Below are 14316 nucleotides of genomic sequence, written 5' to 3'. Positions count from 1 at the left end.
TCAACACACCAGAAATGCCAAGAAAGGCCTGATTCTTTCTTTTTTTTTACTCTTTCTGTTCCATTTTTAAAATACTCCCTGGAAAACCCCTTTAATTGGTATGATCCTTTCAAAAAGGAAATAACTGGCAATCCAACAACCATCGTATGCCCTCCTCTCCTCTCCCCTATCCCTTCCCCCCTCGAATACACAAGTTGACAACCGTGGCAGTGACTACACGGTACAGTTTAAACTTGCAAAATGTCTTGTTCAATGTGGACTGAATTGCTTGCCAACCATTTAATGGAGTTATGGGATTCAAATAAATCTAGCTGGGTTCTAACGATTAGTACAAACATAGCCTTGGGGTACCATCACTTCTTGATAACAATCTGAGGTCAATGGCCAAACATGAGCAGGAATTCCAGATACTTTTCCTATTGAAATAATAATGGAAATAAGCTAGGCATAAGTAGTATAGATGGGCAGATTTATAAGAAACTCCATGGAGAAGGCCAGTGGGTAGACATCATCCAAGTGAGATTTTCTGTTGATTCAAGTCGTATGGTTATGTACCAGTGTAGAACTATCTAAGGGCATGACAGTCTGGTTGCACACTGTTGCCGTAGCCAAATGGGGCCCAAAAAGTCTCTTCCCTCATATGAGGAGATCAGTTTATAAAAGCCATATGATCATTATAAAATCACTATAAGGAGCGCTTTTAAAGACTTGAAGCCCACAAGCTTCACATTATGCGTCTGTTGGGAAAATGCATCAGGCTGTTATTTTTAAACCTTAATCTATGGTGATTGGTGAAAAATGACTGCAATTATTGGGTGAATTTTATAAAAAAAAAAATTTTGGGTGTTGGTTGAAAAACAGGTTGGCTGAAGAAGTAGCTCTCCATAAGATGGCAGAAATTTTTCTAATGTCTGTTGCTTACTTGACACATTTTCGGTCAAAATGTTTAAGATTTTAATATTGATAGCCTCTCCTCGATATAGGCCAGGGCTGGCCAACATGCGGCTCTCCAGCTGTTGTAAAACTACTACTCCCACCATGCCCTGCTGTAGGCTGATAGCTGTAGGCAGACTGGGCATGCTGGGAGTTGTAGTTTTGCACCAGCTGGAGAGCCACAGGTTGGCCATATGTGGTATAGGCAATCAATATCTGATCGAGAGGTGTTCAATACCCATGCCTTTCTAATTGAGAAAAACAGTCGATTGTCTAGCAAACATCTTCAAGAAAAAAAAATACAGTTGCTCTGACTTATGACTACTAATAGACTAAATAAGTCATAGTGACCCTACTGACCCCTGTCCACTCCCATTTTGACCCTTAACAGTTCCTCTTCTGTCTCTTCTTCCAGGTCCCTGACAACACACAAGAAATGACCACACAACCAATCACTGCATGGGGGGGGGGGGGGGTCTCTGCTAAAGAGTTAATTTCATACCAAAGAGTTAAATGTTGTGATTTACTGTCTAAGCACTCTAACATTAAGGTATTCTCTTTTTACCTGTTTACTGTGAATCCAAAATGGTTATGTATGGGGAACATATAGTTAAATGGCAGTCTTTTTAGTGCAGTTGCCTGAGTGATGGGCTAGTCCCTCCCCTTGGTTAGGGAGTTACTACTAAGCAGAGCTAGAGGCAAGGTGTGTTTTTGTGAACTGCTGTAATGTAGGGCTAAGGAGAAGCCTTGTCCAGAGAACCTTCATTCCTAAAAAATGCCAAAGAAAACCAACTAAACTAAAAGACTACCCCTGAGTGAAAGAAAGCCTGAAATTCATACAGAAGGTTTAGAGCCATCAAAACCCTGCTTGGACTAGGACAGTAAGGTAATGCTCATTTATGGCAAAGGATTTTACTGCTTGTGGTCTGGGTATATTGTTTTGGTGCCCAGTGCCCACCACACTTTGGAGATGGACTGGCCATCCATATATAAGATCTGCACCCTGTAAACTGGGCATTGCGGAAAGTCTTAATGAGAATGGGATTGCACACTTGTAGTTATTTAGAACACTTGCAAAGTATACAGCCATCATTGCTACTGCCTATACTCAGCTATTGGGATAATATACCTCAGAACTGTGCACATTGCTGCTACATGTACTACAACTCCTATAATCTATTCAGTAAGAGAGACTTATTAATTGTAACCAAATGGGCCTGGTCATTGACTCCACCTGCCGGCCCTATGCCTACCCTGCTGCCTTGCACCTTGCCAACCAAACACCATCAAGGGCACCCAACTACCACCAAGCAGAATTCCCCAAAAAGTCTAGTGTGTACCCTGAGGGAAGTAAGGGTGCACCTTCCCATTACTGCACATCCCATGAGTGCCAGGGTGAGGACTGTCACTGTGAGAGCTACCACCCCCATCATTGTCACTGCCTCAACTACTGTCCCCTCCTGAGCTTGCTGCATCACCATTGTGGAAAGTCATTGGCTCAGCAGTCACTTCCTGTTTGTCGAGTGGGACCAACGCAGTGTCCCTAATGCAAGTGGGTAAAGTGTTAATGTACTGAACTTTAAGCACTGTGTTTGTCCCATAAGTTTGCATAGGGAGTCTAGTGTGAGTTGTGGAGGAGTGTACAGCAAGGTAGCAGAGCTGAGAATACTTCCCCTGTGGACTACAAAAGTAAACATGACAATTTATGCGGCAGCCCATGAAGGTAAGGTGTAATAAAAGTTCAGCAACCTGACAAGGAAGACTGCAAAGCTTTTCTTAAAAGGAAAGTAAACACATATACATTGTGGCTACAGACTTCTCTGCATGTGGTAGGAGCAAATAAGCATTCAGCTGCCCATCATACCCAAAGGACAGAAAAGGTCCTCTCTTCAGAGACTGCATTCCACAGAGGATACTACAGAAGTAGCATATAGAGAGAGTGAGAAAGATAAGTCACAGCCCTTGGTCAACTAGGAAAGATTATGCAGACAATTTGAAAGAGTCTCAGCCCTCTATCCTCCATATACAGCCTTGGAGAATTGCATATGTCCAATGTAAAGACTACATCCAATTTCAGGCAACCCTGCCTTGCATATCATGGCAATCAGTAACACGAAGGAGACCGCTAGACACCATTAGGCAGGATAACTCCAAAAACTCCAAAATCAGGGAGTGGCCCAAAGGGAAGAACAGGTTCACCTTTCCGATGGTTGCACCACCCAGGGAGCGTCAGAACCATGAGTACTACGACTCCCCCACGCCCCTGCGGCACACTGCATCAAGAAGTGCCGAAACAGGAGCATTTTAATAAACCCGCCCCTATAGGTGTGCGGAGAAAGGTAAGGGGGGATTTGACCTCTGTATCAGAAAAACAAACCGACAGTTATAATAACAATGTCACAAAAATAAATATCATATAAAAACTATCCATAGTTTACAGTGAAATGTTTTTGAAAAATACTGAAACTTCATTTTATCAGAGTAATAAACATAAATTGCTGATGTGCGAGGTAATACGAGTGCAAACGCAGCAGATTCTGTGACTCATTCTCACCACACCCCTTTTGTTTAGGAAAAAACAAGCATACTTTCGAGCACGCTTCTCTATCGCAGAATCAGCTGGCGCGCTGACAGTGTTTTTTGTAATCTGAAAGGGAAAACAAAACTTGGCACAGTGGACGCCTGTATAAATTAATGTCAGCTTTAATAAACAGCATATCGTGGCCGCTCTAAAGAAGCGGATACATATACGGGAATATCCAGTTTTTTTGCCAAAAAATATCGCTGTGTTTATAATAGCCTGAAAATGAATGAAAGAACTGCATTTTTGGGGCATAGCATCAGATTATTTTTAGCATATCGAAAATGTAAATGGAAGACTTTGAGCAGAGACAAGCAGGAGGGGATATTCACAAAATAAACCCTAAAATAACTTTATAGTTACAGGGAATGTTTCATTTCGCACCCATTTTTTATTGCTCTAATGGAACAAAAATGCAAAAAGCAAGAACTTTGTAAATTGTCTTAAAACATTTTCTACCATTTTTTTCTTCTTCAGCTCCTGTGCAGGTCTACGTGTAAGGCTAGGGCTAAACCACTGGATTTCTTTGCGTCTTGCGTGGCAATCTCATTCGTTTTTATAGGTTCACCACTACTCTGCAATCCTGGCCATGACCAATGTGACTGTGTAGCCCTAGCCTTACAGACTACAAACCAATTTCTGTATAGTCTGATCTAGCAGTTATGTTCTACTTAGTGTTGAGCGCGAATATTCGAATTGCGAATTTTTTTCTCGAATATCGCAATTTCGAGATTTCGCGAATATTTAGAATATCGTTCTATATATTCGCGAATTCGAATATTCGTTTTTTTTTTATTATTATATTTTTTTCTTTCCCACTTCTCTAAAGTTGTTCTTACCTGTCCTTTGGATTCCTGGCTTCCTGGCTGCTCCAGTCAGTGGCGTTTTCAACTTACTGCTATATTCCATATTAGCTAAATTACAATCTAATCTATATGTGTATTTTACGAAATTTCGCAAATTGCGATGCGAGTAATATAATACGAAATAATCGCATGAAGATTTCAACTTAGCACTGCTATATTCCATATTCTAGCCTGATATGGAATATAGCTGTGCTAAGTTAGCACTGCTCTATTCCACACTAGGCTAGAATATGGAATATAGCAGTGCTAAGTTGAAATCTTCATGCGATTATTTCGTATTATATTACTCGCATCGCAATTTCGACTTTTGCAAATGTTCTTAATATTGCTCTAACTTCGTCTCTTAGAATATTACGAATATTCTAAAAGACGAAGTTAGAGCAATATTACGAAATTTCGTAAAATACACATATAGATTGTAATTTAGCTAATATAGTGCTATAATCCCTTTTTTTCCCTCTAATTTTTTTTTGCCTCTTCTGAACTTAAGTTTTGTAAAATATGTACACTATTAAAAAATATTACTATAGCAGTATATTAGCTTAAATACAATCTATGTGTATTTTACGAAATTTCGTAATTTGCTCTATTTTCGTCTTTTAGAAATTTCGTAATATTGCTCTAACTTCGTCTTTTAGAATATTCGTAATATTCTAAGAGACGAAGTTAGAGCAATATTAAGAACATTTGCAAAAGTCGAAATTGCGATGCGAGTAATGTAATACGAAATAATCGCATGAAGATTTCAACTTAGCACTGCTATATTCCATATTCTAGCCTAGTGTGGAATAGAGCAGTGCTAACTTAGCACAGCTATATTCCATATTAGGCTAGAATATGGAATATAGCAGTGCTAAGTTGAAATCTTCATGCGATTATTTCGTATTATATTACTCGCATCGCAATTTCGGCTTTTGAAAATGTTCTTAATATTGCTCTAACTTCGTCTCTTAGAATATTACGAATATTCTAAAAGACGAAGTTAGAGCAATATTACGAAATTTCGTAAAATACACATAGATTGTATTTAAGCTAATATACTGCTATAGTAATATTTTTTAATAGTGTACATATTTTACAAAACTTAAGTTCAGAAGAGGCAAAAAAAAATTAGAGGGAAAAAAAGGGATTATAGCACTATATTAGCTAAATTACAATCTATATGTGTATTTTACGAAATTTCGTAATATTGCTCTAACTTCGTCTTTTAGAATATTCGTAATATTCTAAGAGACGAAGTTAGAGCAAATCACGAAATTTCGTAAAATACACATATTAGCCTAGCCATAGTCAATTAGCATAGGAATGTTGCCTTATACTATCAAGATAAATAATCGCAATACGCGAAAAAAAAATTCGGATATTATTCGCGATAATTGAAATAATTACGAATATTCGATTTCGACGAATATAACACGAATATTCATTCGAATATTCGCGAAATATCGCGAAATCGAATATGGCACCTCCCGCTCATCACTAGTTCTACTATCCTCTCCCATGCCTGGTCTTTTTGCTTAACTGCAGACTGTGGATGCAAGAGTGAAACTGGTGGCAATAGTTATTTATTCAGGTGGAAACCATGGCTAAATGGAGTAGGGTCATGGGGGGGGAAGCTTCCCATTTTCTCCCAGGTCACTTATTTCTCCCTCACAGATGTAAGATCTCTTACACTGGAGGGAATCATCCGGGCAAGGACATGTTTAAATAGTGTCTCAGGACTTTTCATGGTTGCAGAAGAAAAAAATATTAAGGATTAGTTTTGATCCTAATGCTAAATTACAAACTGATCTTCTTGTGTTTGAAACACAAGAAGATCAGTGTTAAAGTAGCTTCTTTAACACTAGCTTCTCTAAAGTAGCTTATTAAAGTAGCTTCTCTACATTCATCTCCTCCTAATCTGGTTATAGAAAATAGGGGGGGGGGGGGTAACAAACTAAAGGTGGGACAAGAAGTAGGCATTTGCCCATGGTTTCACTGAGTGGCAGGCACAATGTATGGATTATTCCCTTGCAGAAATATAACACGTCTTTGCCCCAGGCTTGTGTAATCTGGAACCCCACCTACTAAGAATGTAAAATCCCCCCCCCCACCCACTCCATTTTCTATCAAACTACAGGTGGGACAAGAATTAGGAGCTTGCCTAGGGTTTCACTGAGTGACAACCACAATTTATGGATTATTCCCTGCTAGAGATACACCAAGCCTTGCCTTTGAAGCCAAGTTTGTTTGTTGCGGAACCCCACCTATCGTATCTAACACTTATAGAAAATGGGGAGAAATGTTACAAACTAAGGGTTGGACAAGAAGTGGAAGGTTTCCCAGGGTTTTACTGAGTGGTGGCCACAATTTCTGGATTATTCCCTGCTAATGATACAACTATACTTGCCTTTGTCCCCAAGCTTGGTGTTCTGGAACCCAACCTATGGTATCTAACACTGATGCGGTTGGGGGGGGGGTGGGGGGTGTTACAAACTAAGGTTGGACAAGAAGTAAGTGGTTTCCTAGGGTTCCACTGAGTGATGGTAATGATTTATGGATTATTCTCTACTAGCAATACAAGCCTTGCCTTTGTCCCCAACTTGTGTGTTATGAAACCCCTCCTATGGTATCTAACACTTATAGAAAATAAATGGGGGGAGGATGTTACAAGCTAAGGGTTGGACAAGAAGTAAGTGATTTCCTAGGGTTCCACTAAGTGGTGGTAACAATTTATGATTTGTTCCCTACAAGAGACAAAACAAGCCTTGCCTTTGCCCCCAACCTTGAGCCTTCTGGATCCCCACCTATGCTACGTATCTAACACTTTTAGAAAATGGGGAAGAGGGAGAATCTTATAAACTAAGGGTTGGACAAGAAGTTTCCTAGAGTGTCACTGAATGGTAGGAACAATGTATGAATTATTCCCTACTGGAGATACAACAAGCTTTACCTTTGCCCCCAAGCTTGTGCATTCTGGAACCCCACATGGTGTCTAATACTAATCCTGTATAAATGATCCAGGTAGAAAGCTCAATGTTAGTTTTCTGCTCCATCAGTGTAAAGCTACATAGTAGCTGCTTATCCTCTCGGGTGATTCCAGAACTTTCCATTTTGTAATAGGATAAAAAAGCCATCCCATAACATTAGCAGTCAATCTTGGTGATGTAAACACATTCATCTTTCAGTGGAATTTCTCATGATCTTTTTTATATAAAGATTTACTTTCATTTTTTTCCCCTGAAATACATGGAAACTTAATTTGTAAACACAGCATTCCATTGTTAATCTGTCATCAAAAATAATTATGCCGAGTGAAAACTGAGCAGTGGGAAAATTCTGTGGACCCGTGATTAAATTTAACGATGCACTTGCAGAGATCGGAGTTCAAAAGTTATTCCGAAGCGAGGGAGCAGCCTTAGCCGGCATTCACCAATTTGAAACGATCATTGATACTTTGCCATTTATTAGGTAAAAAATAATAATTAGCCGGTATACAGCTTTCGGGAGCTGGGGGACTAATGTTTTCTTACTTAGATGTGAGAAGGAATCTATACTGCAAATCTTGTAGTACATGTTTTGTGGTTAACCAAACATGCAATGAGTCAAACTATTGGAAAGGGAACAGTAATTGAAGACAAATGTTATGACATAATCATTTATACACAGCAGAGAAGCTTCAGATTAAATGTACTCTGCACCGCAGCTTAGCAAGTGTTATCTGCAAGTCCCCCCCCCCTCTTCCATTTATGTATTTATTTTGATGCTAATTTGTGCCACATGTCTTCTGTTCCATCTAAAAGCAGAATTAATTTTCATCCAATAAAAGATACTTAAGAATAATCTTTGTGAATGCATTAAAAAGCATTGTTCAAGCCAGAGAGAGTAACTTTTGTCTCCACCGTGAAGAAATAGAATAAATTCAAAGAAAAAAAACACATATCTGAAAAATGAGGCTCGTAACTCAAGACGTGTTCCGTCCAAGCAAAATGTTGGATTGGATGTACCAAAAAAAGGTCAGCGATTAGATCTTTGGATAAACTGGAAGAGCCATGAAATGAGTGCACAAGGATGTGGTCTACTGCAAAACCATTTAACCTAATGCCTAACTGTCACGAGGGTGTCAAGAGCCACGCCTGACTCCGTTGTACCCGGGGTCAGGAGGTCGCAGCGGGTGGCTGCACGCTCTATGTCAGATAGGGAAGTTTCCTTATTGTAGCTTTCTGGGTTTGCTTTACAAACCCTTTTGGCTCACTCAGGGATCCGTAGCTCTTTCTCTCAGCTGTTCCTTGTCCAGCACTCCCAATCCTCCTTATATTCCCCTCTCACACTTCTCTGGTTGCCAGATATAGAGCTTCCTGCCTGGACATCTATTCTGACCCACTGGAGCTGTGTTGCTGCGTTCTCTGAGTGTTGCCTTAGAACGCTACCCTCCGGATCCCTGTTGGACCTTTGTGGACAATTGTTTCCGTCCACCTGGGTGTTTGTGTTTGTGTTTGTCTGTCCTCTCCCTGGTGTTTCCCTCTTAGTGCAGTGGTGCGGACTAGCGATCCCACCGGCCCACCGGCCCACCGGCTTATCTAGGGCTCATTTCAGGGAAAGCCAGGGTTTAGGCACGTGATCGCCGCACGGGTGAGGAACCCGTCTAGGGACGACAGGGCAGGCAGGTACCAGCTGCAAGGTGAGTTAGGGGTCACCACCTTTCCCTCTCCCTTGTGCAGGGCTTTCCCTCTTTTCCTCCCTGTGTGTGTTGCCGGTCATTACATTATATCTGGCCCTTATTTTTGTGTAGGTAAAAAAAAAAAAAAAAAATTTTTTTTACCTACTTAGAATCCAGTATGGATCCAATTGCTGCTCTGTCCGAACAATTTCATGGCCTGTCTTTGGAGGTGGCAGGATTGAAGGCGTCGGTCCTCCAGCAACAGCAGCAATTACAACAGACCGCAAGCCCAGCGGTTGCTACTGGTAACCAGGTTGTTGCGGAACCCAAGGTCCCTCTCCCTGACAGATTTTCTGGGGGAAGGGACAAGTTTTTGACGTTCCGTGAGGCCTGTAAACTATACTTTAAACTGCGTCCTTACTCCTCTGGTAATGAAGAACAGCGGGTGGGTGTTGTTATTTCCTGCTGCAGGGGGACCCGCAGTCCTGGGCGTTCTCTTTACCTACTGATTCCCAGGCTCTTCGGTCAGTGGATGAGTTTTTCGGGGCCTTGGGTCTCATATATGACGACCCTGACCGAGTCGCACTGGCTGAATCAAAATTACGGAGACTCCTACAAGGAGAGCGGCCGGTAGAGGAGTATTGCTCTGACTTCCGTAGGTGGGCTACGGATACCCAATGGAACGACCCGGCTCTCAGGAGTCAGTTCTGCTCTGGGTTATCCGAAAGGGTTAAGGATGCGCTTGCATTGTATGAGACCCCCTTTTCCCTTGATGCAGTTATGTCCCTTTCTATCCGTATAGATAGACGCCTTAGGGACAGGTTGAAAAAACCGGAGCCATTGATAACCCCTCCCAAGCAGCAGTTAGTCTGTACGGACATAGACGAGCCTATGCAGCTAGGAGGAACTACTCGTCAGGTCCGTCCTCCTGAGGTTCGCCGTAGGCGTGGGGGTTGTTTTTTTTGTGGGGAGAGGGGTCATTTCATTAACGTCTGTCCTTCTTTCCTCAGAAACAAAAAAACCGTTGGAAAACTACTAACCCCAGGCTGTGTGGAGGATGTCAGCCGGGGGGTATACGTTTCCTCCATACATACATCGCAATTTTTGTTGCCAGCGGTTATTGTTTTTGGTGATAAGACAGAGACTGTTTCTTTCTTTCTAGACAGTGGAGCAGGGGTAAATTTGATAGATGCCCATTTTGCCCGCACTATGGGTTTGTCTCTCTGTACGTTACAGAGACCTATTCCCATATTTGCTATAGATTCTGCTCCTCTGTCTCAGAGAAACCTCACCCACATCGTTCATAATTTACACCTTCGGGTAGGGGACCACCATAACGAGATGCTTTCATGTTATGTTCTGGAGGGGCTTCCCACTCCGGTGGTGCTGGGCCTACCCTGGTTGGTAGCGCACAATCCAGTGGTGGATTGGCAGGCCAGGGAGATATTGGAGTGGAGTGAGCCGTGCAGAGAAAATTGCTTAAATAGCAATTGCTTAGTCGCCTCCATAACTACCCTACCTACATTTGTTTCGGACTTTGAGGACGTTTTTTCTGAAAAGGGTTGTCAGAAGTTACCACCTCATCGTCCTTATGATTGCCCGGTTAACCTCATTCCCGGCGCAAAATTACCCAAGACCAGGTTATATAATCTTTCAGGTCCAGAGAGACAAGCCATGAAGGATTATATCTCCGAGAGTTTGGCTAAGGGACACATCAGACCCTCTTCTTCACCCGTGGCTGCAGGGTTTTTCTTTGTTAAAAAGAAAGATGGGGGCCTGCGTCCTTGCCTAGATTTTCGTGAATTAAATCGGATAACCATCCGAGACCCATACCCTCTTCCTCTCATTCCTGACCTGTTTAACCAGATTGCGGGTGCTAGGTGGTTCTCCAAACTCGATCTTAGGGGGGCCTACAATCTGATTCGTATCAAGGAGGGGGATGAGTGGAAGACAGCTTTTAACACCCCTGAGGGGCATTATGAAAATCTAGTTATGCCTTTCGGCCTGACCAATGCTCCTGCCGTCTTTCAACATTTCGTTAATGACATTTTTTGTCATCTAATCGGCAGGTTTGTGGTAATATACCTAGATGATATCTTAATTTATTCGTCTGATCTGAAAACACATGAGGAGCATGTCAGACAAGTACTACAGGTCCTACGGACGAATGAATTATATGCTAAAATTGAAAAATGTGTTTTTGCCGTTCAGGAGATACAATTCCTAGGTTATTATTTATCTGCGTCAGGTTTCCGTATGGATCCTAGGAAGGTCCAGGCAATTTTGGATTGGGATCTTCCTGAGAACCTCAAAGCACTACAACGGTTCTTGGGCTTTGCGAATTTCTATAGGAAATTCATTAAAAATTATTCGGTGATCGTAAAACCCCTTACTGACATGACTAGGAAGGGGACTGATTTTTCTAAATGGTCTGACGCCGCTAAAGTTGCTTTTTCCTCTCTAAAAGAGAGGTTTACCTCAGCACCTGTACTAGTCCAACCTGATGTCTCTCAGCCTTTTATTGTTGAAGTCGATGCATCAGAGGTGGGAGTGGGGGCTGTGCTGTCTCAGGGTCCGTCTCCTGGCAAATGGCGTCCTTGTGCTTTCTTTTCTAAAAAACTATCTGCAGCGGAACAGAACTACGATATTGGCAATAGGGAACTGTTAGCTATTAAACTTGCGTTTGAGGAGTGGCGTCACTTTTTAGAGGGGGCAGTCCACCCCGTCACTGTGATTACGGACCACAAAAATCTGCTGTACCTCGAATCAGCTAAGCGTCTCACCCCTAGACAGGCTAGGTGGTCGCTATTTTTTACCAGGTTTAACTTTGTGATTACCTATCGTCCTGGGGTAAAGAATACCAAGGCTGATGCACTATCTCGTTGTTTTCCTGGAGGGGGTAATGTGAGTGATCCGGTACCCATTCTACAAAGAGGAGTAGTTGTCTCTGCGGTACACTCTGCCTTGGAGGGGAAGGTGTTAGAGGCCCAGGGGGACGCCCCGGTCTCTTGCCCTTCAGAGAAGTTGTTTGTACCGTTGAACCTACGTCACGAATTATTAAAGGAACATCATAATTCGGCACTTGCTGGGCACCCGGGTAGTAAAGCAACCTTAGAGCTATTGTCTCGTCGTTTTTGGTGGCCAAGGTTGCGTCAGGATGTATTGGATTTTGTGTCTTCTTGTTCTACCTGTGCGCGCGCAAAAGTTTCACATACACGTCCTGCAGGGTCTCTATTACCACTCGTCATTCCCAATAGACCATGGACACATCTGTCTATGGATTTTATCACTGACTTACCTTTGTCTGCGGGTAAAACAGTGATTTTGGTAGTAGTGGACAGGTTTAGCAAAATGGCACACTTTATTGCGTTACCCGCACTACCTAATGCTAAAACTCTTGCTCAGGTATTCGTCAGTGAGATCGTGAAGCTTCACGGGGTCCCCTCCGATGTTGTTTCGGACCGGGGAACCCAGTTTATTTCTAAATTTTGGAAAGCTTTTTGTTCCCGTTTAGGGGTTCACTTGTCCTTTTCCTCAGCTTTCCATCCTCAGTCGAATGGACAGACTGAGCGTACCAACCAAAACCTGGAGACATATCTAAGATGTTTTGTGTCTGAAAACCAAGAGTTGTGGTCGTCATATTTACCGTTAGCTGAGTTTGCCATAAATAATCGCCGTCAGGAATCCACTGGCAAGTCACCTTTTCTTGGTGCATATGGTTTTCATCCCCAATTCTGTACTTTCAAAGAGGGGGGGTCTTCTGGGGTTCCCGAAGAGGAACGGTTTTCGTCATCTCTTTCATCAGTATGGCAGAAGGTGCAAGCTAACTTGAAAAATATGGGAGGTAAATACAAATGCATGGCTGATAAGAGACGGTCGCCAGGTCCGGACCTAGGAGTGAATGACTATGTGTGGCTGTCTACAAGGAATATCAAGTTGAAGGTTCCCTCTTGGAAACTGGGTCCTAGGTTTATTGGTCCTTACAAGATTGTAGCCATCATCAACCCCGTGGCTTTTCGCCTGGAGTTACCTCAGACTTTTAAAATCCATAATGTCTTTCATAAGTCGTTACTCAAAAAATATTTTCCACCTCTAGAACCGTCACCGCTGCCACCCCCTCCTGTTGTCGTGGATGGTAGTTTGGAATTTCAGATATCCAAAATTGTTAATTCTCGTCGGGTCCGCCGCTCTCTCCAATATCTGGTGCACTGGAGAGGTTACGGTCCCGAGGAAAGAATGTGGGTTCCTGCGTCTGAGGTAAACGCCGACAGGCTAGTCCGGATTTTTCATGCCTCTCATCCTGAGAGACCTGGTCCTGAGTGTCCGGAGGCCCCTCGTAGAGAGGGGGGTACTGTCACGAGGGTGTCAAGAGCCACGCCTGACTCCGTTGTACCCGGGGTCAGGAGGTCGCAGCGGGTGGCTGCACGCTCTATGTCAGATAGGGAAGTTTCCTTATTGTAGCTTTCTGGGTTTGCTTTACAAACCCTTTTGGCTCACTCAGGGATCCGTAGCTCTTTCTCTCAGCTGTTCCTTGTCCAGCACTCCCAATCCTCCTTATATTCCCCTCTCACACTTCTCTGGTTGCCAGATATAGAGCTTCCTGCCTGGACATCTATTCTGACCCACTGGAGCTGTGTTGCTGCGTTCTCTGAGTGTTGCCTTAGAACGCTACCCTCCGGATCCCTGTTGGACCTTTGTGGACAATTGTTGCCGTCCACCTGGGTGTTTGTGTTTGTCTGTGTTTGTCTGTCCTCTCCCTGGTGTTTCCCTCTTAGTGCAGTGGTGCGGACTAGCGATCCCACCGGCCCGTTCATTATCTAGGGCTCATTTCAGGGAAAGCCAGGGTTTAGGCACGTGATCGCCGCACGGGTGAGGAACCCGTCTAGGGACGACAGGGCAGGCAGGTACCAGCTGCAAGGTGAGTTAGGGGTCACCACCTTTCCCTCTCCCTTGTGCAGGGCTTTCCCTGTTTTCCTCCCTGTGTGTGTTGCCGGTCATTACACTAACCTCTCAGCCTAAAGACCCTGCAAGGGTCAGGGGCAATGCTCTACCCCAAACTGCACAGAATGCATACTGCATACTTCACAACATTTGAGTATCGATTTGTGGAACATTTTTAAAAAGGTATTCGGGTTGTTTAACGTTATCCCCTATCCACAGTATGGGGGATAGCTATTAGATCAGTGGGGGTACTACTGCTAGGACCCCCACCGATCACATGAACAGGGACCCCAGACTGCGCCAAATTGAACAGAATGGCATTCATTTTGGGGGCTCCACAGTCACCGTTCATCTGT

Source organism: Bufo gargarizans, chromosome 4 (genome assembly GCF_014858855.1).
Source record: "Bufo gargarizans isolate SCDJY-AF-19 chromosome 4, ASM1485885v1, whole genome shotgun sequence".
Classification (NCBI taxonomy): domain Eukaryota; kingdom Metazoa; phylum Chordata; class Amphibia; order Anura; family Bufonidae; genus Bufo; species Bufo gargarizans.
The sequence above is the reverse complement of the archived record's forward strand: the minus strand, read 5'-3'. Positions refer to the sequence as shown.